The 25,179-nt window shown below is 39.5% G+C and overlaps 1 protein-coding gene across 14 annotated transcripts in view; it reads left to right on the top strand.

Moving 5' to 3' along the window:
• Positions 1-25,179, top strand: part of DTNB (dystrobrevin beta) — a 278,523-nt gene that overhangs the window by 144,264 nt on the left and 109,080 nt on the right. The gene's annotated exons all lie outside the window — the stretch shown is intronic.

The raw sequence follows: 25,179 nt of genomic DNA, 5'->3' as shown, positions 1-25,179 counted from the left end.
ACATTGAGATTATTTACAGTTTTTTTGCTACAAACTTATAGGCTGCTGTGAGCATTCTTGTACAGAGAAATTCTTTTAAGGTAGGAAGGTGACTGTGGGGTCCTAGAAAATGAGTATTTCATAGGCAGGATAGAGCCAATAATAATGAGTGGCAAATTAACCCCCAAATCTCAGTGGTTCAACCTGTAAATGTTTGTCACTCATATATTCTGTTGTGAATGGGATGACTCTAGACCTGTGGGACTCTGGGAGGTGATTTGGTGGTGCAGGTTTCTGGCTCCACCAGCTTAGCCAGAGGCCTTGGTGGTGTTGCAGTGGGGAGAGGACAGTGAAGGGAGAGCTCAGAGCCATTCTCCTGGGCTGTGGTTCAGAAGTGACCATGTCACTTTCCTTACAGCCCCACCCAATTTCAAGCATAAATAGCCTCCTGTGTACCTAGGAAGGAGAAGAGAACTAGGTTGTGGTCAGCTCTAGTAGAATGTGCTGTAAGTTTCTTCAACTGTACTAGATATTACCTTGGATTCAAATTTTATAGCTTACATATTAATTAATCTGAGTTATTCCCAAGCCAAGGATATAGTCAGCAGGCTGCTTGAAAAAAAAAGCGGTGATAACTTCCCTTTATATTCTGATAAGATTTTGAGCAATTAATCCTATTTAGCTTGACTAGATAACTTTTAAAGTCTCTTTCAACTTAAATTTTCTATGTATTAACAGATTTTTTTCTGTATTCACTGCATGTTAAATGGTTCCCACACTCAGCCAATAACAAGGTCATTCAGAGAGCTTTAAAATTTAATACAGATTACCAAGTTACTTTCATTCTGGGTCAACTTAATCATTATTCTGGGGGTTGTGTAGGACTCTACCTTTTGAAAAAGTTCGCAAGTACAGCTGATCAGTTTATGGAACCACTGCATTAAAACATAAATGGTTTTAGCTATATGGGCAGTAAACTAAAAGTTTAGTATTTAGTATTTAAAAATGTATATAGAGAACAAGTAAAAGATAAACATATCAGCAGCAATGATATGTTTGACCCCTGCAAATGATTCTTAATTATCCATCCATTCAACAAGTATTTATTGAGGACCTTCAAGCTACTGTGCAAGGTGCAATAGTATCCATGTGGTGCTTTGCTTATTTGCAAACAGGTTTGAGCAAGAATGAGAAAGTCTGTTTTATATAGTTGCAGCAGGCAGTACTACCTTCAGATAAAGTCCTGAAGGTGAATGCTGTTTATAGAATTTTCCAAGAGGCTCATCAAAACATTTCCTGTTGTATGTAGCCTGCAAAATAATACATTAATACAAATTAAATTCTGATTACTTTAGACTATGTGTGGATTCTGGGGTTTCACATGTCAGTATTTATGGATCCCGAACCACTGGGTATCATACTTTTCCTCTGAAAAACTATTTTCCTCAAGATCGGATGTTCTGAATCATTATCTTTAGCTTTTTCAGATGTCAAAAAACAACCTTCACTACTAATATGAAGCCAGTAGACAATCTAATCCACATAGGAGGAAAACTCATTTCAATTCAAGTTAGAGGAGAAACAAGGGAGGGGGGAGAAGGGAAGAAGGTTTGGGCGGCTCCCACGGAATGGGCACAGTGTAGGAGTATATGGCACGCCTTTGGGGTGCAAGACATAACTACAAGAGGGACTCTACCTAACAGCTTCAAATATTGTGACTTGCTTGTTTGTACCCACACATTAACCTGAAATTTAAAAAAAACTTACATTTTTATATAAATGTGGTATTTTTCTACTTATAACAATAATGACATCCTTAATCTCCGTGAGTTCGTGTGGACACTTTTAAGGAATCTACAGTTCTCCTAAATCAGTTCTCTCTGAAATCTGATTTCAGAGCATTTCATTTACAGAAGCACCCTGCAGACTGAGGGAAGCTTTATTAAAACTTTTCCACTATGTTCACTTGGACAGTGTAGCTTGAAATTAGAAGAATTTAGTGGTATCATCCAACACTTCAAAATTGTTTTATTTTGTACCAGATAACTGGGGCCAGATAAGTGTCTTCTAGAGAGGGACTCTACCTAACAGAGGTCTGAAATAGTTTCACTTGAAAGCATAGCTTCGTGGAGCTTAAATATTCTTCAGACATATGCCTATGATACTGTTTGGGTCTAAAAGAATACTGGGAATGTAAAGAATTTCTTTAAAGTTCTTGAGAATTTCTAGATTGGTGTCAGTGGTTTCTGACCAGTTTCAAGGTTGTGCCATTGTGTCCAAAAGATCGACCCTACTGGATGTGAAACTCTGAGAAATAATTTAAATTACATTTTCGGCCTTTATGTGTAAAGCAACTTTCTAACAAGACATCTTAACTTTATGATCTGTCTTTACTGGCAGGACAAGCAAGGCTCTTGTGAAGTGAAACCAAAGGATGTGAAAGTGAAGTGAAACCAGTGAAACCAGGGGGTGACTAGGAAGTAGCCTGCGGGGGCTGGGGCAGAGCTTCTGGCAGTAGGAGGTGGGGCTGCAGCCCCCTGAATGACGGTGGGCCACCACAGGGCGTGGGACTTTATCCTTAATTGATGAGCTTAAAAAATCACTGCCTGCTGGGTCGAAATAGGGAGTGGGAGTTTCACTGTTTCTTCTTAGGCCAGGTGAGAAAGCGTGGTCATGGAGACAGAAGTTTGCAGACACTTAAGGTATCTCATATTTTGCCATTATTGAATGCCCAGAAATGAAATTGAAACCCAGTAGAAATTTGGGGCAGGAATTAAAACTACATACGAGATAAAGTCCTGTGTATTTTAATGTTTCCCTGTTGGCATAGAGTAGAGATCTGTTCAGATCCTCCCAAATTTGAGATTCAAGTGTTACTGATGTTTGTTGAGACCCACAGCGTTTCGGGCCCTTGGCTAACTTCTGTGTACATCATTTCATTTAACTACTTCACAGCAGCCTTTGAGGTATAAACACTATTAGCCTATTGAATAGATTAGGACACACTATCAGGGAGGTTGAATGGCATGCCCAAGATGACACAGCTATAAAGTGGTGACTACTTTGGGACCAGAGTCTGGGGCCCCCTGGCTCCACCCAGCCTTCTTTCATTGCATCTGTCTTCTAAGGCACTGGCACACTAAGCAATTGTTATTACAGGAACATGTAATAATTGGAGTGTTATTTGAACCTCGTAGTTAGTTTTAGAATCAAGGCAGAACATTAAATAACCAAGTTATTTAATGGTTGGTTAAAAAAAGTTAAACCAATTTTTAATTGGTTGGTTGGTTAAAGACTAGAAGGGAGGCAGTGGAATATGATAGTAGGAAAACCTGGATTAAAAATCTGGAGTCTGCAGTTTGCTATTCTGTAAAATGATGGTAATAAAGCCTGTCTAAATTATCTCAGGATATTGTTAAGGATAATGTATATGAAAGTGCTTCTAAGCAGTTAGGTGCTGTAAATAACTTTAAATTTTTAAGGTCTTTTCTTCCCAATAAAGTAAATCATGTCACAAAAATGTAAACTCTGCAAAGACTGAAGACTTTGTCTAATTCTCCATTGAATTACCAGTGCCTGAAAAAGTGCCTGGTGCACGGAGGGCCCTTAAAATATGTTCAATGTATGAGTGGTACTAAACAGACACCGAGCTCCTCCCCCTTTTGGAGTGATTTTGCGTTTTGTTTTGGTTTTGGTTTCTTTCAGAAGGCAGGGCAGGCTGTATATCTGCATTTTCCTAAAGCTTCCACTAGATGTCAGGCATATTTCCTCATGTTGCTTCTCAGGGGGAGAAGGAGGATTGAGAACCTTTAGTAAACAGGGTTTTTCAGATAAACCGCAAGACTTGTTTTTAAAACAAAACCAATCCGTTTATCAACACTCGTGCAACTTTTCATACTTCCAAGTCTCTAAGAGAAATTAGTTGCTTCTTTTGGTCAAAACATTTTTATACAACCTCTAGCTTTTGATGTCTCCGATATGGTTTCTGCTATCCTAGTGCAAGCAATTTGCTGTTGCTTAGGACCTAATTATCTAACCACAGTCCTTAAACCTAATCTCTTTAATTAGTGGTTAGTCACCATTACATTTCAGTTTGTGGTTATTTATTTCTTAGAGAAAGCACAAAACTTCCCCATGTAGGCTTAGTTTATAGTATGCCCCTGAATTCCAGCAAGAAAGAGCCCAGCAGTCTCCACCAAACACTTGGGATTCATCTATTTTCTTAGCCAGGACTGGGAAACCACAGCCTGCAGGCTAAAGCCACCTTCCGTCTGTTTTGGTATAGCCCATGATCTAAGAAGACTTTTATATTTTTAAAAGGTTGAAAAGAAATAGAAAGAATAACGTTTTGTAAAGTGAAAATTATATGAAATTCAAATGTCAGTGTCCATAAATAAAGTTTTATTGGGATATAACCACACTCATTTTTGTACTGTTTATGGCTACTTTCTGTTTATGGCAGAATCGAGTCATTGGTGACTAACACCGTAAGACCCTCAAAGCCTTAATTATTTACTCTCTGGTCCTTTACAGAAAAAGTTTATCAATCTGTATTGTTAAAAAAGCGTGGATGATAAGGGCGGCGCCTGTGGCTCAGTGAATAGGGTGCTGGCCCCATATACCAAGGGGGGCGGGTTCAAACCCCGCCCCAGCCAAACTGCAACAAAAAAATAACGGCGTTGTGGCGGGCGCCTGTAGTCCCAGCTACTTAGGAGGCTGAGGCAAGAGAATCGCCTAAGCCCAGGAGTTGGAGGTTGCTGTGAGCTGTGACCACCACGGCACTCTGTCGAGGGTGATAAAGTGAGACTCTGTCTCTACCAAAAAAAAAAAAAAAATACATGGATAAAATCTCCAAATTAGGGTAGTTTGCGCTTCTTGACATTCTTTTTTCTGAAAGCTCATCATCTTTGGTTCGATGGCCCAGATTGCTTTTCTGCCTCATGGTAAAGGTTAATTGGTAACTTCTTCTGTTGAAGCATTCAGATAAAGTTTGTTACCTAGAAACCAGGCTGCCTTATTGACAGAAACTCCTTCGTTTCTTTCTTGCTGCCTATACATATACGTAAATATATTGCATGTTAGGCCAAGCCGACCAACTTTCTCCATACTTTGCATCAAAACAGAATTAATCTAGATAATTAAAAATACTATTATTTAAATTATACTATAATTATAAAGTTATAATTAACATAATACTTTAATGTGGCTCCAATTTGTTCTATTTTAACTGTTCTTCTGTGTAACACTAGACTGTATATACTCATAAAGCATTACTTTGATTTAATCTAAAACGTTCCTGATTTCTTTTTTTCTTCCTATACCAACCTCATAGATGTTCTTTTTGAACCTCAGACAAGTATGCTTTAAGCATTGGTGCTTTCAGTGTTTGTGGACTTTTAGTATAACACAATAAATCTGTTTGTTTCATACTTTATTCATAATGATTTTGAATAGATCAGTGGAATTCACCAGACCAAGACGTAAGACCATTTGTAACCTTAGGAAATGACAAGTCTTCTTGGGTTTTTTGGTTATTTTTTTATTTGATTATTTGTTTAGTTTAGTTTTGTTTTGTTTTTTGAGACAGAGTCTCACGATGTTGCCCTTGGTAGAGTACCATGGCATCATAGCTCGCAGCAACCTGCAGCTCTTGGGCTTAAGCAATTCTCTTGCCTCAGCCTCCCAAGTCGCTGGGACTACAGGTTCCCGCCTGGCTATGTTTAGCAGGCCCAGGCTGGGCTCAACCCGCCAGCCTCAGTGTATGTGACTGGTACCCTACTCACTGAGCTACAGGCGCCGAGCCATGTTTTGGATTTTTTTTGAGACAGAGTCTCACCGTTGTCCTGGTAGAGCTATGGTGTCACAGCTCATAGCAATCTCAAACTCTTGGGCTTAAGTGAGCCTCTTGCCTCGGCCTTCCAAGTAGCTGGGACTATAGGTGCCTGCCTCAAAGCCTAGCTAATTTTTCTATTTTTAGTAGAGACAGGGTCTCACTTTTGCTCTGGCTGGTCTCCAGTTCCTGAGCTCAAGCAATCCACCCACCTTGGCCTCCCAGATTGCTAGGATTACAGGCATCATCCGCCTCACCTGGCCCTAACTTCTTGTTTATGTTGTTTAATTATTAAAGCACACTTTGGTAATGCTGCTGCTTTTTTTTTTGCAGTTTTTGGCCAGGGCTGGCTTTGAACCTGCCACGTCTGGCATATAGGGCCAGCACTCTACTCTTTTGAGCCACAGGCGCCACCCCAATGGTGATGCTTCTTTTAAAATCATGGATGAATATGGAGTTGGAAATGGCTTTTGTGGCAAGGGCACTTCTGATGAATTGCCTGCTTGCATCTTTTTTAATAAGCCAAATTTGTTTTTTTTTTCCCAAAGGGAGTTATTGGTTTTATTGTATTCTGAAATTGTCAGATGTTATAGAATATATATTGATAAGTTGGTCTGAGTTGAAACCATTGTCTACCACAGCATTTATTGAATGTGTATTGTGAGTAGGGCTCTGTTCGGAGGTGGAGTTTTATTTGAGAAAACTGATCAGATGATACTTTTCCTCTGAGACTCGGTTAATCTCATGTTCTAGTCGCTTGAAAGGAGTATCAGATTCATTCTGGAAAGTTGGTCTGAAATTGTCAAATGTTATAGAATATATATTGAACCTGTTTGGAAGATTATAATCTTGTGCTATTTATGACAGGTTGAACATTACAACTCTGAAATCCTGAAGTCCAAAATGCTCCAGAATATGAAATTTTTTGAGCACTGATGTGATGCTCAAAGGAAGTGTTCATCAGAGTATTTTGGATTTTGGATTTTGGGACTTGGGATGGTCAGCTGGGGTAAGTATAATGCAGATATTCCAAAATCTGAAATACTTCTAATCCCAAGAATTTCAGATAAGGGATACTTAACCTTTGATTCAGATGATAGCTCATATGATAGCAATTCTATCTAGAATTCTGCAACCTACCCTATGTTACCAAGGGTAGGTTGAAAAATGTACCCTTGGTAACATAATCTGCTCAGCAGTGGGTCATTAGGCACCTAAAATTTCAGGCTTATCTGGTTTGACCTTTGGGAAAAGAAGTTTTTTTTTTATTCTCCTACATAGGTCATGGCACATCTGATACTAACTTGCATTTTACTGGGATCAATTTGAAAACCTCACAAATGAGCCATATAGGGTTCCCTGAGAGCCTGGGAACTTCAGTAGGTACTGGTTTGGGTTTTGTCTGTTTCTTTCATTATATTTCTAGCTGATGGTTCCCAACATCATTCTCTTCTGAGATTAGGGTTGCTTGCTAGCCCTGGAAGTATACTACTCTAAAAAAGAAAGAAAGAGCAAGGAGGGTCATGCATCATCCAAGATGGTCCTAGAAATAGGACATGGACTTTGTCTGAACCTGTATATATGAGTAAGTGTGATAAAGAGGACAGCCATGAACAACAGATACGATTGATGATGGTGTAGTAAGGAAACACAGCACATGGCATTATTCAGTACAGCAAAACTCAGAACCCACAAGCTTTTCGTCCTAGTAGGTTAATTATTCACAAGTGGCTGTGACTATCTTCTGCTGAGTTACACTGTCCCCTCAGGATTTTCTCTCTCTGTTTATCATTATATTACCAGAAAATACTCTGCTTTTAAATTCTAAATCTCACATGCCCTCAAATCGTCATCCCTTGGTTTTCTTTTCTTTTTTTTCTTTTTTAATTGTGGTAAAAACAAAATCACATAAAATTTACCATCTTAACCATTTTTAGACATAAGGTTCAGTAGCATTAAATATATTCCCATTGTCATTAAACAGAACTCCAGAATTTTTTACCTTGCAAATCTGAAACTCTGTACCCATTAAACAACAAGGCCCTTGGCTCAGCACCTGTAGCTCAGCGGCTAGGGTTCCAGCCACATACAGTGGGGCTGGCATTCAAACCTGGCCCTGGCCTCTCCAACAACAGTGACAACTACACCAAAAAAAAAAAAAAAAAAAAAAACAGCCAGACATTGGGACAGTCGACTGTAGTCCCAGCTACTTGGGAAGCTGAGGCAAGAGAATCACATAAGCCCAAGAATTTGAGGTTGTAGTGAGCTGTGATGCCATGGCACTCTACCGAGGGTGACATAGACTCTGTCTCAAAAAAAACCCCAAGGCCCTCTTTCCTCTCCTCCTACCCTGCTACTCCTTGGTAACCACCATTCTAGTTTCTGTTTCTGTGAATCTGACTACTTTTCATACTTCATGTAGTGGAATTGGTATTTGTCTTCTTGTGACTGGCTTATTTATTTAGCATAGCATCCTCAAGATTCATCTGTGTTGTAGCATGAGACAGAATTTCCTTCCTTTTTAAGACTAATATTCCACTGTACACATATACCACATTTTACTTATTCATTTGTCCATCTGTGGACACTTGGGTTGCTCTTACCTCTTGGCTATTGTGAATAGTGCTGCTGTGAATGTAGACCCTGCTTTTAATTATCGTGTAAAAATACCTGATAGCAGGATTGCTAGGTCACATGGACTTCTATTTTTAATTTTTTGGAGGAGCCTCTTTACTGTTTTTCGTAGAGATTGCACCATTTTATGATCCCACCAGCAGTGCATAAGGTTCTAATTTTCCATATCCTCACCAGCACTTGTTGTTTTATGTTTTTTGTTTTGTTTTATAGTAGCCATCATACTAGGTATGAAGTAATATCTCATCGTGGCTTTGATTTGCCTTTTCCTTTTTTGACAGTTTTATTGAGGTCTAATTTATGTGCCGTGAAATCTACCCACTGTGACAGGTAGGATTTTCAGTAAATTTACCGTTTGCGGTATTGCAACCCTTGTTACCATCCAGCATAAGAACATTTCCTTCGTCTAAAAAATTCTCTTCCATCCCTCTGACGTCAATCTAAGCTTTGACCTCCAGCCCTAAGGCAACCGCCAGTCTGCTTCTATAGTTCTGCTTTTTCTAGAAATTGCATATAAACAGACTTATCCAATATGCAGTCTTTTGGTTTGGGCATCTTTCATTTCGCATAATGTCTTTGAGGTTTATCCACATGGCAGCGGTACAAATAGGCTGTTCCTTCTTAATATTGAAAATATTTCGCTGTGTGAGTATGTTGTGTTCGTCTGTCTGTTTCCCGGTTCGTGGACACGCGACTGGCTTTCCGCTTTTGCCTGCTGCGTGACGCTGCTGTGAACGCTCACGTCTTCGCTCGTGCATCTTTACCTTTCTCTTTAGTAGCTGTCTAGGAACAGAACTGCTGAATCATACAAGGTAGGTGCATTTAACTTTTTAATAAACTGCCAACCTGTTTTTGAAAGTGCCAACATGTCATTATGGTCCCAGCAGCAATCCGTAACAGTTCTGTTTTTCCACGTTCTCACCACCACCTGGTATAACGTCATTCTTTTGCAGTATAGCCATCCCAGTGAGTGAGTAGTGGAATCGTACTGTGGTTTTAGTTTACATTTCCCTGATGACTGAGGATGTTGAGCATCCTTTTATGCACTTGTTTGCCATTCATATATCTTCTTCAGTATCTCCTAAGTAGATACAGGCACATGCTACCAAGCCCAGTGAATTTTTCTATTTTATGCTCTTTCTTAGGCTGGTCTTGAACTCCTGGTCTCAAGTAGTCCTCCCACCTTCGCCTCCCAAAGTGCTAGGATTATAGGTGTGAGCCACCACGTCTGGCCTTTTTAGGTCTTTTGCCCATTTAAAAAATATTGAATAAACTTTTTATTTTGGAATAGTTTTAGATTTACAGAGAAGTTTCATAGCTAGGACTGAGAGTTACCACATACTTCGCATTCATTTTCTTCTTTTGTTTACATCTTACAAAGGAAACGATACTGTTGTTATCATTATTATTAAAACTGCACCCTATATGTTGGTGGAATTTCATTCGTTTTTTTTTTTTTCTCTAATGGCATTTTTTCTGTTCCATGGTTTCATTCAGGGTATCATATTACATTACTTTATCATGTCTTCTTGGGCTCCTCTGGGCTGCAGCAGTTTCTTCTGTACATTTTATAATTGGGTTTTTTGTCATCATCATCATCCTTTTTTTTTTCTCTGAGACAGGATCTTGCTCTGTCTCGTGGGTAAGAATGTATCAGCCTAGTTTACTGCAGCCTCAAACTCCTGAGCTCAAAAGATCCTCCTGCCTCAGCCTCTTGAGTAGCTGGGACTACAGATGCAAGCTGCCATGCCCAGTTAATTTTTCTGTTTTTTATAGGTTCAGAGTCTTGCTCTTGTTCAGGTTGATCTCGAACTCCTGGCCTCAAGCGATCCTCCCACTTTGGCCTCCCAGACTACTAGGAGAATAGGTGTGAACCACTGCACCCAGCCTCTTGTCGTCTTTTATGTATTCTGGACACAAGTTATATATCAGATATATGTTTTGCAAATAATTTGTCTCAATTTATGTCTTGTCTTTTCCTTTTCTTTTTTTTTTTAAGAGACAGGGGCTCATGAGCCTTTTCATTTTCTTAATGATCTTTTGAAGAGCAAACGTTTTTAATTTTTTTTTTTTTTTTTTTTTTTTGTGATTTTTGGCTGGGGCTGTGTTTGAACCCGCCACCTCCGGCATATGGGACCGGCGCCCTACTCTTTGAGCCACAGGCACCGCCCAAACGTTTTTAATTTTGAGGAAGTCTAGTTTATCAATTTTTTTCTTTTATGGATTGTGTTTTTGGTATCATATCTAAGAAAGGTTTGCCTAACCCAAGGTCATAATGGTTTTCCCCTAGCAGTTTTAAACCCTTACATTTCAGTCTATAATCCATTTTTGTGTTAACTTTGAGTTGATTTTTATGGTTGGTTTCAGGTGGGAGTCTAAGTTTCTTTTCTTGTATGTGGGCATCCACCTTTCTAAGCAGCATTTGTAGAAAAGACTATTCTTTGCCCCACTGAATTGCCTTGCTACTTTTGTCAAAATCATTTGACTGTAAACGTGAAGGTTAACTTCCAGAATCTTAGTTCCGTTCCACTGACGTATACGTGTCTCTACTTATGTCAGCAGCAAATGATCTTGACTACCATAACTCAATAGTAAGTTTAGAAATTGGGTAGTTTAAGTTCTCTTCTTATTCAAAATTATTTTATTTATTCTAGAAACTTTGCATTTTCATATACATTTTAGGATAAAACTGTCAGTTTTAACAAGAAACCTGCTGGGGTTTACCAGGAATTCTGTTAAATATATTGGTCAATGCTCTTCCTCTTTTCTTCCTCCTCATATCCTATCTGCCGTCTTTCTTACTTTTTGTGTATAGGTTTGTTTGTTCTTTGTTTTTTGTTTTCTTGCCTTCTGTGCATTTGAATAGCTAATCCTGTCTGGGACATAGTGGTGGCATATTTAACAAATCCTTAGGAGTGACCACAGCCATGGGTATAGTCCCTTTCATTCAGTCCACTTTTATATACTGCTTTAATGATAATGTTTTTGTTTTTATTTTGAGACAGAGTCTCAGGCTGTCATCCTGGGTAGAATGCCATGGCGTCATAGTTCACAGCAACCTCCAACTCTTGGGCTTAAGCAATCCTCTTGCCTCAATTTTTCTTTCTTTTTTTCTTTTTTCATAGAAATGGGGTCTCACTTTTCCTCAGGCTAGTCTCGGAACTCCTGAGCTCAAGCAGTCCACCTGCCTTGGCCTCCCAGAGTGCTAGGATTACAGGCATGAGCCACCCGCACCCAGCCCTTTAATGATAATGTTAATGAAAAATCCTAATGTGCTTTTTTTTTAAGATGTTTCTTTTTGTTTGGACAAACAAGTCAACTCTATTTTTTTATTGTTTGGGATTCATTGAGGGTACAAAAGAATTAGCTTACACTGATTGCATTTGTTAGGTAAAGTCTCTTACAGTTGTGTCCCATCTGCAAGAGATGTGCCATATGCCATGATCCTCTCCCATCCTCCTCCCTTCTCCCCTCTCCCCGCTTCCTCATTCTCCTACCCTCTACCTTGTATTAGCTGATCTTCTGCCTTCATATTAGAATTGAGTACATTGGATTCTTGCTTCTCCATTCTTGTGATGCTTTACTAAGAAGAATGTGTTCCAGCTCAATCCAGTAATACAAAAGATGTACAGTGTCCATCTTTTTAATGGCTGAATAGTATTCCATAGTATACATATACCACAGCTTGTTAATCCACTCTTTCTAAAAGTATTTAGATGTATTTAAAGAAAATTCAGGGCTGAAAATTCAGATCTAATAAATTGGTTTGGCATTGTAAGGTATCTGTCCTATAATATAACCCAGTTCATGTCATGTTTTTTGATACATACTCCTTCAGTGACTTCCTATTACGTTTAAAATAAAAGCCAAAGTCTGTACAGTGATCTACAAGTCCCTGTGAGATTTGGCTCCTGGGGTCTCTGTGCTCTTTTGTGACACCTGTTTTGTTTGTTACAAATACCGGGTATGTTCCCTTCTCAGCGTCTGTGCACCTGCTTTCATTTGTCTGAAATACTCCTCATGCTAATGTTCACATGACAGGTCCCTTAAATGTTAGCTCAAGAACTTACCTTAAATAGAGCTTCTCATAGAGATTCTGTAACTCCTTTGTCTGAACTAGCACCATCTCTGTGTCTTCTTCTTCCCTTCAGTTTCTTCATGGTACTTCCCATATGTGACATTATTTTAATCATTTTTCTATTTGTTTATAATCTCTACCCTACTAGACTGTAAGCCCTTTGAAGACAAGGACTTTATTTTATTTTCTAACATATCTCCAGGTATAGAATTGGGCTGTGGAAATAGCAGACCTTAAATAAATGCTTATAGAATGAATGAATACCTGTATGTGTTTATGTGCTCATGACTTAATAATTCCACTGATACTGAAATGGTATCAGTATATCAAGATGAGACAGACTTTATTTCCTGTGTTTTTATAGTGCTACAGGCAATATAAAAATCAGGCAAGTTGTTGAGGCAAAAGGATCTTCTGAGACCAGGAGTTCAAGGCCACAGTGAACTATGATCATGCCATTACACTCTGGCCTGGGCAACAGACACTGTCTCAAAAAAGGTGGGAGGGGGGAGCTTGGAAACAATGGTCCTCCATAAAATATTCATTATGACTTTTTTTTAAATCCTTGAAAGTAATTATTCTTCATATTGAAGAAGTCTGCTCTTCTTTGAGCTTTATTTCTTCTCTATCTAAACCTAGAGTATACCTGAATTTCATACAGACATTGAACCTCAGAATTATATTTCACTGAGTAGAATTTCTTGACAGAATTTGTATACTGGCTGCAATTTAGAAAAATCAGAATTTCTTGGCATCTTTAGAAGTCTTTATATTGCCTACTTTTGACTGGTACCAGAGCGTAGCCTTTTTTCATTCTTCTTCAAACTCTAATCTGTTTACATACTTCTAACAAATTAATCTTCTTGAAGCACTGCATTTGTCATATTACTTCCCTGTTTAAAAATATACAGCACTCCACTGCCTGTAGAATTAGGGGGCACTCCTCATGCTGGAATTCAAGACCTTGTGTAATCGGGACCCACCTTACTTTTTGAATCTTATCTTCTACTAATTTATGCAGTACAAAGCCTCTGCTTTGGCCAGAACTGCCTCCCTTTTAAAACTTTATATCCCTTCCCACTGGCCTGGCTTCTGCTATCTCAGCTCAGCTATCTCTTTCCCTGAATGCCCAGCTTACTTCTTTCAGGTTTTCACATGTTTTATATACATAGCATCAATGAGTCCAACCTTAAGTTCTGCTCCATCCAGGAAACCATCCTTAAGTCCTAGAAGTAACTAACTTACATAGATCTGTTCTTTCATTCTTAAATTCCTTTTGTTGTTTTTTTCCTCATTAGCTCTTTTTATCGGTTAGTAGAGCACCCAATAAAATGCTGTCTACTTTAAGGACTTCTTGAGAACCTATTAAACCTGGACTTCTTGACTGTAAGCATCTTCGTTATACCATCAACTTCTTTAAGGGCTGGGATTGTATATTCTCAAAAGCCTTTTTTTTTTTTTTGAGACAGAGTCTCACTTTGTCACCCTTGGTAGAGTGTCATGGCATCATAGCTCACAGCAACCTCAAACTCTTGGGCTCAAGCCATTCTCTTACCTTAGCCTCCCAAGTAGCTGGGCCTACAGGCGCCTGCCACAACGCCCGGCTATTATTCCTTTTTTTAAATTTTAGTTTAGCAGGCTCAGGCTGGGTTTGAATCCGCCACCCCTGCTACATGGGCCTGGCACTCTAACCACTGAGCTAGGGCGCCACCCGGGATTGTGTATTCTTAGTGCCTGGCAAATACCTTGTATCTGTGGGATCTGAACCTTTTATGGACTCAGTTATAGATTCTAGTTGAATTAGGCAACTTTTTTGTAGTCTATCTCCAAGGTCAGATATTAGGACCATGCTTGTTTGATAATGCCTTTACTGATCTTACTAAAGCTTTGGAAAACAACCAAAGAGAAGTCACTCATATTGTAAAAATCTGTATTTTTTTAAAATGAGCTTTGGAGAATTTTTCTGTCTGCAAGATAAAGACAGAAGAAGACATCTTTTCCTTTGATGTAAAGTAGCCCTTCCCTTTTGTCTTACTTATTTTTTCTCTTTGGGATGGTATTAATAGAATAATCTTAAGGGTAAAGCTGGATCCGTTGGCTCCAAGCATACAGTTAAGGGAATATTCTGATAAATTGTATTAAATAATCTGCTTCCTTAGATTTTCACTTACTTAGTATAATTCTTTTTGGAATTTAAGGGGACTTCGTATTTCTCTTTAGTCGTTTCTTCCAAGCTGTTACCACCTCACATTTAACGCTGTGTAAATCTAGCTGTTATTTTTCACTCATTTCCTGTGTCCACTTTACCACAAGAAAAATGTTCTTTTTAAGAGCTTTTCAATGCAGTTTATTGAGATGAATATTTCATGTCTTCATCTTGAGAAGTCAGTAAAACTTCTATTATTATCTGTGTGAGCTCAGCCCTTTTGAAACTTAAAAACCTTCTATGGAAGGCTAAAAAAAGTATCCCCAAAATTGAGTGAAGATGAACTTAGGGTATAAAACTAATATACACTGACATTATAATAATTCATTTCATACATATATGAACAAATAAATGATGTAGTGCATAAAAGAATACATTTTAAGGATTTCTCCTTGCTTTTGCATTGATTTAGGACATTAATATGTACTAATACTATTATTGTATTAATGTGGAGTACTACTCAGCCATAAAAAATAATACTGAATGAGTACCTTTTGTAACAACCTGTCTGGAACTAGAGACCATTCTTATAAATCAGTGATTTTCAGGGGGTGTGCTGAGCACATTGGTGTGCCGTGAGAGGCTCTTAGGTGTGCCAAAAAAATTTTAAAGATCATTAATAAAGTTATTTTTGAAAGAAGTTCAAAGCATAGTAAGTATATTCCTTTTTTCCCTCCTTTTTTGATCAACATAGTTTAAACGTGCCATGGAAGTTTAACTATAGTTTCAAGTGTGTCATGAGATAAAAAAGGCTGAAAAACTCTGCTCTATTATCTTGTAATAACTTTCGCTGATGACAGTCTGATTCTCCTTCCTTTTACTAGTAACTTTTAGGGTTTTTTAATACTTTAATGATCTGAAGTTTTACTGTTGTCTGCACACAAGCTTTTCGTTTTAAGCTTCTTTCGGGCGGCGCCTGTGGCTCAAGGAGTAGGGCGCCGGTTCCATATGCCGGAGGTGGCGGGTTCAAACCCAGCCCTGGCCAAAAATCGCAAAAAAAAGCTTCTTTCTGTTTATTTAATTTTAATACTTTCTTTTATTGTTTTATTTTAAAGACGAGGTCTCATTCTGTCACTGGAGTGTAGCAGTATCATCATAGCTCACTGCAGCCTCAAACTCCTGGGCTCAAGCAATCCTCCTGAGTAGGTGGGACTACAGACCTGCACCACCATGCCCAGCTAATTTTTCTATTTTATTTTTTTCTTTTTTTATTTATTATTTATTTTTCTGAGACATAATCTCACTGTGTTGCCCTCAGTAGAAGGCGGTAGTATCACAGCTCACAGAAACCTCAAAGTCTCTATTTTTTTTTTTATAAAGACGGGGTCTCACTATGTTGCCCAGGCTGCTTGAAATCCTGGTCTCAAGCAATCCTTGTGCCTCAGCTTCCCAAAGTGCTAGGATTACAGGTGTGAGCCACCCACCAAGCTAAGTTGTGTTTTTTGTTTTTGTTTTTGTTTTTTGAAACAGAGTCTCACTATGTCGCCCTCGGTAGGGTGCTGTGGCCTCACAGCTCACGGCAACCTCAAACTCTTGGGCTTAAGCGATTCTCTTGCCTCAGCCTTCCAAGTAGCTAGAACTAGAGGCACCTGCCATAATGCCTGGCTATTTCTATTGTTGTTATTGTTTAGCTGGCCTGGGCCGGCTTTGAACCTGCCAGCCTCAGTGTATGTGGCTGGCACTGTAACCACTGCGCTGTGGGTGCTGAGCCCAGCTAAGTTGTTTTAATACTAAGGATTTTTATTCTCTGAAGGACTATGTCTTTCATCAGTTCTGAAAACTTCTCAGCCATTATCTGTTCAGATACTGTTGTCTCCTCCCTTCTCTTTAGCCTGTCCGAAACTCTGAGGATTTATCTTTCTTAACTTTTTTTTTTTTTGAGGCAGCCTCAAGCTGTCGCTCTGGGTAGAGTGCTGTGGTGTCACAGCTCACAGCAACCTCCAACTCCTGGGCTTAAGTGATTCTCTTGCCTCAGCCTCCCAAGTAGCTGGGACTACAGGCGCCCGCCACAATGCCCGGCTATTTTTTGGCTGTAGTTGTCATTGTTGTTTGGCGGGCCCGGGCTGGGTTGGAACCCGCCAGCTGTGGTGTATGTGGCTGGTGCCTTAGCTGCTTGAGCTACACGCACCAAGGCTTAACTTTTTTTTTAACATCCAGCAATCTTAGCTATATCCAGTTTTTTGTCTCAGTAATTATGATTTTCATTTGTAAAGTCTCTAATTGGTTACTTTTGAAGTATCTGAGGGTATTAAATATATTCATTTTAAGGACCTTTTTAGATTCTCTGTTTGTCTCTGTTTTGGAGGAGCATGTGTGTGGAGAGGGCAGAAGTAAATTCTAGCCTCCTCAGAGGTGGCCTGCAGTCCTGGTATGCGGCCCATGGCCCCTAAGAAGCAGCCTTTGATGACTACTGTGGCTTCTCCTTTATTTTCTTCCTTGGAGGATGTGTCTTTACTTCTTAAGGCTAAAACAGTTTCCTTTCTTATGTTTATACTAGCTGTGCATCAGTTTATTTTTACATCTCTAAATCATTTTTCTTTGGTGCAGAGGGATGAGCTCTCAGCATGTGCTCAGGCTCCTACCTTGAACCAGAAGTCCCTGGACCATTGCTGCGGTTGATTTAATTATAAATAACAGTTCACTGTCACAGCACTGTCTCCCAAGGTCTGGTGGCCTTTTCAGCAGAAACCCTGATATACCTTTTAATGAAATGGTGTGTAGTTCCTTATTCCCCTGCCAAATTCCCTCACGTATTAGGGCATTAAAATTACCTTTACATTCTTTTGGCCCTGAAATTAAATACCAGGCCAATTTAACAGCCTAATTGGCCTGATGAGTTTGGTACCTATGCGGAGCCCTGCTGCCTCCATGTGTTCCGGCCTGCTCTTTCTTAGTCATCCTTACTCCTACGGAGAGTTTTGCCAAATGGCCTGTCTGCAAACTCCCAGTTTGGACAGCATTTTCGTTTATAATTCAGTTCAGGTGAGCCCTTCACCAATGGGCACTACTGGGCTTCTGCTCCTACATTGTTTGAAGTAGATTAGAATGATACCTAACAATCGTAAATGCTCAACTAGGAAAGGGATTGATTATTTATTTATTTTTTGAGACAGTCTCCCTATGTCACCCTTGGCAGATTGTCATGGCATCACAGCTCACAGCAACCTCCAACTCTTGGGCTTAAGCGATTCTCTTGCCTCAGCCTACCAAGTAGCTGGGACTACAGGTGCCCACCATAACACCTGGCTATTTTTTGTTGTTGTTGTAGTTGTCATCGTTTAGCAGGCCCAGGCCAGGTTCAAAACCACCAGCCTCAGTGCCGTGGCTGGCTCTGTAACCACTGTGCTACAGGCGCTGAGCTGGGATTGATTCATTTTTGAGTGAATATTTACTGAGCACCCACTATGTTCCAGTCATGTTTTTAGGTAGTCAGTGTAAATACAATGAATACAGAGGTGAAACAAACATACGGTTTGTTCCTGCTGTTTCCAGGCTTACAAGGTCTTGAGTGAAACCAATCAACAAACACTGAGGACATGTACTTGCGGATTGTGAGGTGTGCTGTAAAAGAATGGGATACTTACTATGTGAGACTATAGCAGGGACTTCTTATTTAAATGTGACAGCCAAGAAAGGAGCTTCAAACTTTTTTAAAAAGCAGCGGAACATTTTATTGATATGAAATCTTGTGTGGAGTAGGAGTGGGGCTACTCTTTTGGAGGACATGGCGGCCTAATGCTTTCATCTGTCCCTCTTGCTCGCCACCGTGGTTCCTGAAGCACCTTGAGGCACCTCCGATCCTCAGAGAGCAACAGGTGAAAATTCTCCTCTACAACCAGCCCCCGCTTTTCACAGACCAATTAGCTGAGACACAAAGGGCTTCCTTGTCCTCAGTCAGGCACATTCACAACCCACTTAGTATCAGAGTTGGCACAAGAACCCAGTTCTCCCCAAATTGGAGCAATTGCCCCATTTTTCCCTCTTGTTGTGTTTTTATAAAAATTATGGTATTTTGATCGCAAGCATTCTGTGGGGGCTTGTTCCTGTAATTAATTTACCCATTATTGTCCACACTGCCCTTCACATTCTGTCTGTGTTCCTCTTGCGTACCTTTAAAGTTTGTAGCTTTGAAACGTTATTATCCTGCTGTCATTTTAAATTATATTTCTTATATATCACAGGAATCAACTCTTTCCTTTTCTGCCAAGTATAATACATGCATCTATTTTGTTTTCAGGCATTTATTTTCGATATCAAAGTGTTTATATTAAACTCTCACACTAATTAGCTAGGGTTAAAATTTGTTGGCTTGGCTTTTCTTGCCACTTCATTTATCTAAGTAAGTAACAGAATTCTTTCCCGGTCACTTAGGTACTTAGTCTAAGTTTCATTTTGACTTTTTCTATTTTCACTGCAAATATTTGTATAGTTTTTATCATTTTGTTTTGTTTCATTGTACCAAAAAATTGCAATTCCTGTGTTTTGCACAGAGTAGCCCGTTTGCCTGGAACACTTAGGAAGTGTAAGGAAGTGGTGCAAGTTATGATGGACCAGGAGGCTAAGGCTAAATTGTCCAGGCAGTGACTGCACAGAGCAAGATTTTTGTCCTCACCAGGGAGACTAGTGGAGAATTGATGATTTGGGGTAGAATGGTGACATAAGGAAAGCTGTACTTAGGAAAGTACTTTTAGCTGTGCAATACACATATTAGGTTAGAAACGTTAGAAAGGTTCTGCAGATACCCATGGACCGCTGGAAATCTTACAAGAAGAAGTCACACTAGCCAAAGAGGCAGAAATGTGATGGTGGCGGTGGGAATGGAAACTTGGGAACACACATTTCAGAGCTATTAACTAGATGAAGTAAGTAAGAGGCCATAGAATGACTCTGAGTGGCAGGGACATGCTCATGTGACTGTCTTGCTGGAGATGTCCCTCAGAGCCTGCTCAGCAGCTCACACTGTACACTGCTCTTTTGTTTCACTGCACTCTGATGAGCTGCCTTTATGAATTAAGGAACTGTTTGCATCAAAGTGGTAGATAGACACCATTGTCCTATTTTTCCAGGCTGCTTGCATAGCCATTAACTCCTCTTCAGCAAGACAAAAAAATCAAGCCTTACTAGTTCTCCCTGCCTCCCGAAAGCTATCTGCCTAGATTGCTTGGCTGACATAGTACTACTCTTTCATCAACTTGACAATTAGGAGAGGCCCTTGGAGACAGGTGGGAATGATCCTTAAAGTCCTCATCAGAATGGAATCGCTGGCTGGGTTAATTGGGTTGCTGATTTGCAGCAAGACTAGATTCTATTGCAAAGGCATGTGTTTCATTTTTTGGCTTTCAAGGACTGGTACCCACTCCGCGTGCTGCGTCTGCCGGCCGGTTATCGGCTGCCCTGGACTGCTTCATGGACTTGCTGGTGGGGTGCAGGTGTGTTTGTCTCCTCATGAGTTGTCCTCTTATTCCTGCTCTTGCCCAGAGCTCTGTGGGGTAAACTACCTCATAGAGAAGATCCTTCATCACGTGATTGTTGTTTCCTTAGAGATAACAGCAGTGTGTAGTGCAGTAGATGCCAGATCCCTAGAGAAGGAAGACGCATTTGCTACAGAATGTAAAGGTTTGGTAGCTTTTCTTTGCGTTTTTGTTTTTGCTGCTTAAGCTGCTGGGCTGATGATGATTGTGTTTATTTTTAGCAAGATACTAGAACCCCTAGAACTTCCTAGGGAGTTATTTTAAAAGGGGCAGCCTGCTACATCTTTCCTGTCTGGTAAAAATACATGGGAGTCAGTCTGTCTTCCCTTGAAATGTATTTGCTTCCATTTTTGAAAACAGATTTCAGTTAATGACCACGTGAGCAGGTTGGGAAGTGGCTTTGCAGCGTGCATTTCACTGAACTCACTGGGAGCAGTAATTTGAAGCATTTAAATTGCCATCTTTCCCACTTTTTCTAAAATATAAGTGTTACCATCTATAAAGAAGTAAGCATAACTTTCTAAGTTTAATGGACAGAATAAAGAAGGAGGGAGTCATTGTGGAAAGATTTTCTTTTTTTTTTTTCTTTTTTCTTTTTTTGAAACAGAGTCTCAAGCAGTTGCCCTTGGTAGGATGCCTGCTGTGGCATCACAGCTCACAGCACCCTCCAACTCTTGGGCTTAAGTGATTTTCTTGCCTCAGCCTCCCAAGTAGACGGGACTACAGGTGCCCGCCACAATGCCTGGCTATTTTTGGCTGCAGTTGTCATTGTTTAGCAGGCCCGGGCTGGGTTCGAACCCGCTAGCCTGGGTATATATGGCTGGCACGCTACCCACTGAGCTACAGGCACCGATTGTGGAAAGATTTTTTATTTTTTATTTTATTTTATTTTTTCAGTTCTTTTTTTTATTGTTAAATCATAACTGTGTACATTAGTGCAATCAAGGGGTACAGTATGCTGGTTTCATACACAATCTGAAATATTCTCATCAAACTGTTCAACGTAGCCTTCATGGCATTTTCTTAGTTACTGTATGTAGGCATTTGTATTCTGCCTTTAGTAAGTTTCTCCTGTACCCATTCTAAGATGCACCATAGGCCCCGCCCAGTACCCTCCCTCCACCCTAACCTCCCCCCTCCCTTCCCCTTCCTTGGCCCTTTCCTCATTGTCTTGTGCTATAGTTGGGTTATAGCCTTCATGTGAAAGCTATAATTTAGCTTTATAGTAGGGCTGAGTACACTGGATACTTTTTCTTCCATTCCTGAGATACTTTGCTAAGAAGAATATGTTCCAGCTCCATCCATGTAAACATGAAAGAGGTAAAGTCTCCATCTTTCTTTAAGGCTGCATAATATTCCATGGTATACACGTACCACAATTTGCTAGTCCATTTGTGGGTCAATGGGCACTTGGGCTTCTTCCATGACTTAGCAATTATGAATTGGGCTGCAATAAACATTCTGATACAGATGTGTTTGTTATATTGTGATTTTTGGTCTTCTGGGTATAAACCTAGTAAAGGAATTATAGGATCGAATGGCACGTCTATTTTTAGGTCTCTAAGTATTCTCCAAACATCCTTCCAAAAGGAACATATTAGTGTGCATTCCCACCAGCAGTGTAGAAGTGTGCCCTTTTGTCAACATCCGTGCCAACATCTCTGGTTTGGGGATTTTGTTATGTGGGCTACTCTTACTGGGGTTAGGTGATATCGCAAAGTAGTTCTGATTTGCATTTCTCTGATGATTAAGGATGATGAGCTTTTTTTCATGTGTTTGTAGAACATGTGTCTGCTTTCTTTAGAGAAGTTTCTCTTCAAGTCCCTTGCCCACCCTGAGATGGGATCACGTGTTCTTTTCTTGCTAATACGTTTGAGTTCTCTGTGGATTCTGGTTATTAGACCTTTATCAGAGGTATAACCTGCAAATATTTTCTCCCATTCTGAGGGCTGTCTGCTTGCTTTACTTACTATGTTCTTGGCTGTGCAGAAGCTTTTTAGTTTGATCAGGTCCCAGTAGTGTATTTTTGATACTGCTTCAATTGCCTGGGGAGTCCTCCTCATAAAATATTCACCCAGGCTGATTCCTTCAAGAGTTTTTCCTGCACTTTCTTCAATTGTTTTTATAGTTTCATGTCTGAAGTTTAAATCTTTTATCCAGTGAGAGTCTATCTTAGTTAATGGTGAAAGGTATGGGTCCAGTTTCAGTGTTCTACAGGTTGCCAGCCAGTTCACCCAGCACCATTTGTTAAATAGGGAATCTTTTCCCCACTGAATGTTTTTAATTGGCTTGTCAAAGATCAAATAATGGTAAATAGCTGGATTCATCTCTTGGTTCTCTATTTTATTCCAGACATCTATTTCTCTGTTTTTGTGTCAAAACCATGCTGTTTTGATCACTATCGATTTATAGTATAGTCTCAGGTCTGGTAGCGTGATTCCTCCTGCTGTGTTTTTATTGCTGAGTAATGTTTTGGCTATTCGAGGTTTTTTCTGATTCTATATAAAACAAAGTATTATTTTTTCAAGGTCTTTAAAATATGACAATGGAGCTTTAATAGGAATTGCATTAAAATTATATATTGCTTTGGGTAGTATAGACATTTTAACAATGTTGATTCTTCCCAGCCATGAGCATGGTATGTTTTTCCATTTGTTAACATCTTCAGCTATTTCTTTTCTTAAAGTTTCATAGTTCTCTTTGTAGAGATCTTTCACGTCCTTTGTTAGGTATACTCCCAAATATTTCATCTTTTGGGGCACTACTGTGAAAGGAATAGAGTCCTTGACTCTTTTTTCAGCTTGGTTATTGTTGGTATATATAAAGGCTACAGATTTATGGGTGTTGATTTTGTAGCCTGAGACATTGCTGTATTCCTTGATCACTTCTAAAAGTTTTGTAGTAGAATCCCTAGTGTTTTCCAGATACACAATCATGTCATCTGTGAAGAGTGAAAGTTTGATCTCTTCTGACCCTATGCGGATACCCTTGATCACCTTTTCTTCCCTAATTGCAATGGCTAAAACTTCCATTACAATGTTAAAGAGCAATGGAGACAATGGGCAACCTTGCCTGGTTCCTGATCTAAGTGGAAATGATTTCGATTTAACTCCATTCAATACAATATTGGCTGTGGGTTTGCTGTAGATGGCCACTATTAGTTTAAGAAATGTCCCTTCTATACCAATTTTCTTAAGTGTTCTGATCATGAAGGGATGCTGGATATTATCAAAAGCTTTTTCTGCATCAATTGAGAGAATCATATGGTCTTTGGTTTTTAATTTGTTTATGTGCTGAATTATACTTATAGATTAACGTATATTGAACCAGCCTTGAGACCCTGGGATAAATCCGACTTGGTAATGGTCATAATTTTTTTGATCTGTTGTTGGATTCTGTTTGTTAGGATCTTACTGAGTATTTTAGCATCAATATTCATTAGTGATATTGGTCTATAATTTTCTTTTCTTATTGGGTCTTTCCCTGGTTTGGGGATCAAGGTGATGTTTGCTTCGTAGAATGTGTCGGGTAGGGCGGCGCCTGTGGCTCAGTCAGTAGGGCGCCGGCCCCATATACCGAGGGTGGCGGGTTCAAGCCTGGCCCCGGCCAAACTGCAACTAAAAAATAGCCGGGCGTTGTGGCAGGCGCCTGTAGTCCCAGCTACTTGGGAGGCTGAGGCAAGAGAATCACTTAGGCCCAGGAGTTGGAGGTTGCTGTGAGCTGTGTGAGGCCACGGCACTCTACCGAGGGCCATAAAGTGAGACTCTGTCTCTACAAAAAAAAAAAAAAGAATGTGTTGGGTAATATTCCTTCTTTTTCTATATTTTGGAAGAGGTTTAGTAGTATAGGTACTAGTTCTTCTTTAAAGGTTTGGTAGAATTCTGACGTAAAGCTGTCTGGTCCTGGGCTTTTCTTTTTAGGGAGATTTTGTATAGTTGATGCTATTTCAGAACTTCATATAGGCCTGTTCAACATTTCCACTTCGTTCTGGCTAACTCTTGGTAAGTGGCGTACTTCCAGGTATTGGTCAATTTCTTTCAGATTTTCATATTTCTGAGAGTAGAGTTTCTTGTAGTATTCATTAAGGATTTTTTGAATTTCTGAGGGGTCTGTTGTTATTTCATCTTTACCATTTCTGATTGATGAAATTAGAGATTTTACCCTTTTTTTCCTGGTTAGGTTGGCCAAAGGTATCTATTTTATTGATCTTTTCAAAAAACCAATTTTTGGGTTTATTGATCTGTTGTATAATTCTTTTGTTTTCAATTTCATTTAGTTCTGCTCTGATTTTGGTTATTTCTTTTCTTCTGCTGGGTTTGGGGTTGGAATTTTCTTCCTTCTCCATTTGCTTGAGATGTCCCATAAAGTTGTTGACTTCCTCTCTTTCCGTTTTCTTGAGGAAGGCTTGCAGTGCTATAAATTTCCCTCTTAGGACTGCCTTTGCAGTATCCCAGAGGTTCTGGTAATTCGTGTCTTGATTGTTGTTTTGTTCCAAAAATTTGGTGATTTCCTTCTTAATTTCGTTTATAACCCATCTATCCTTCAGCATATGGTTGTTTAGCTTCCATGTTCTTGTATGGGTATGCAGGTTCCTGTTGTTATTGCGTTCAACTTTTATTCCATGATGGTCTGAGAAGATGCAAGGAATAATTTCTGTTTTTTTAAATTTCCTGAGGTTAGATTTGTGGCCTAGGATGTGGTCAATTTTGGAGTATGTTCCTGTGGGCTGATGAGAAGAATGTGTATTCAGTTTTGTTGGGATGAAATGTTCTGTAGATGTCTGTTAAGTCCAGATGTTGAATGGTTAAGTTTAAATCTAAGATTTCTTTGCTTAGCTTCTTTTTGGAGGATCTATCCAGCACTGCTAAAGGGATGTTAAAATCTGTAGCCACTATGGAAGTGGAGGAAATTGAGTTGCTCATGTCTGTTAGAGTTTCTCTGATAAATTGAGGCACATTCTGGTTTGGGTGCATAAATATTA

The sequence above is a fragment of the Nycticebus coucang genome, chromosome 4 (genome assembly GCF_027406575.1).
Source record: "Nycticebus coucang isolate mNycCou1 chromosome 4, mNycCou1.pri, whole genome shotgun sequence".
Classification (NCBI taxonomy): Eukaryota; Metazoa; Chordata; class Mammalia; order Primates; family Lorisidae; genus Nycticebus; species Nycticebus coucang.
This window is presented reverse-complemented; position numbering and strand designations above follow the sequence as displayed.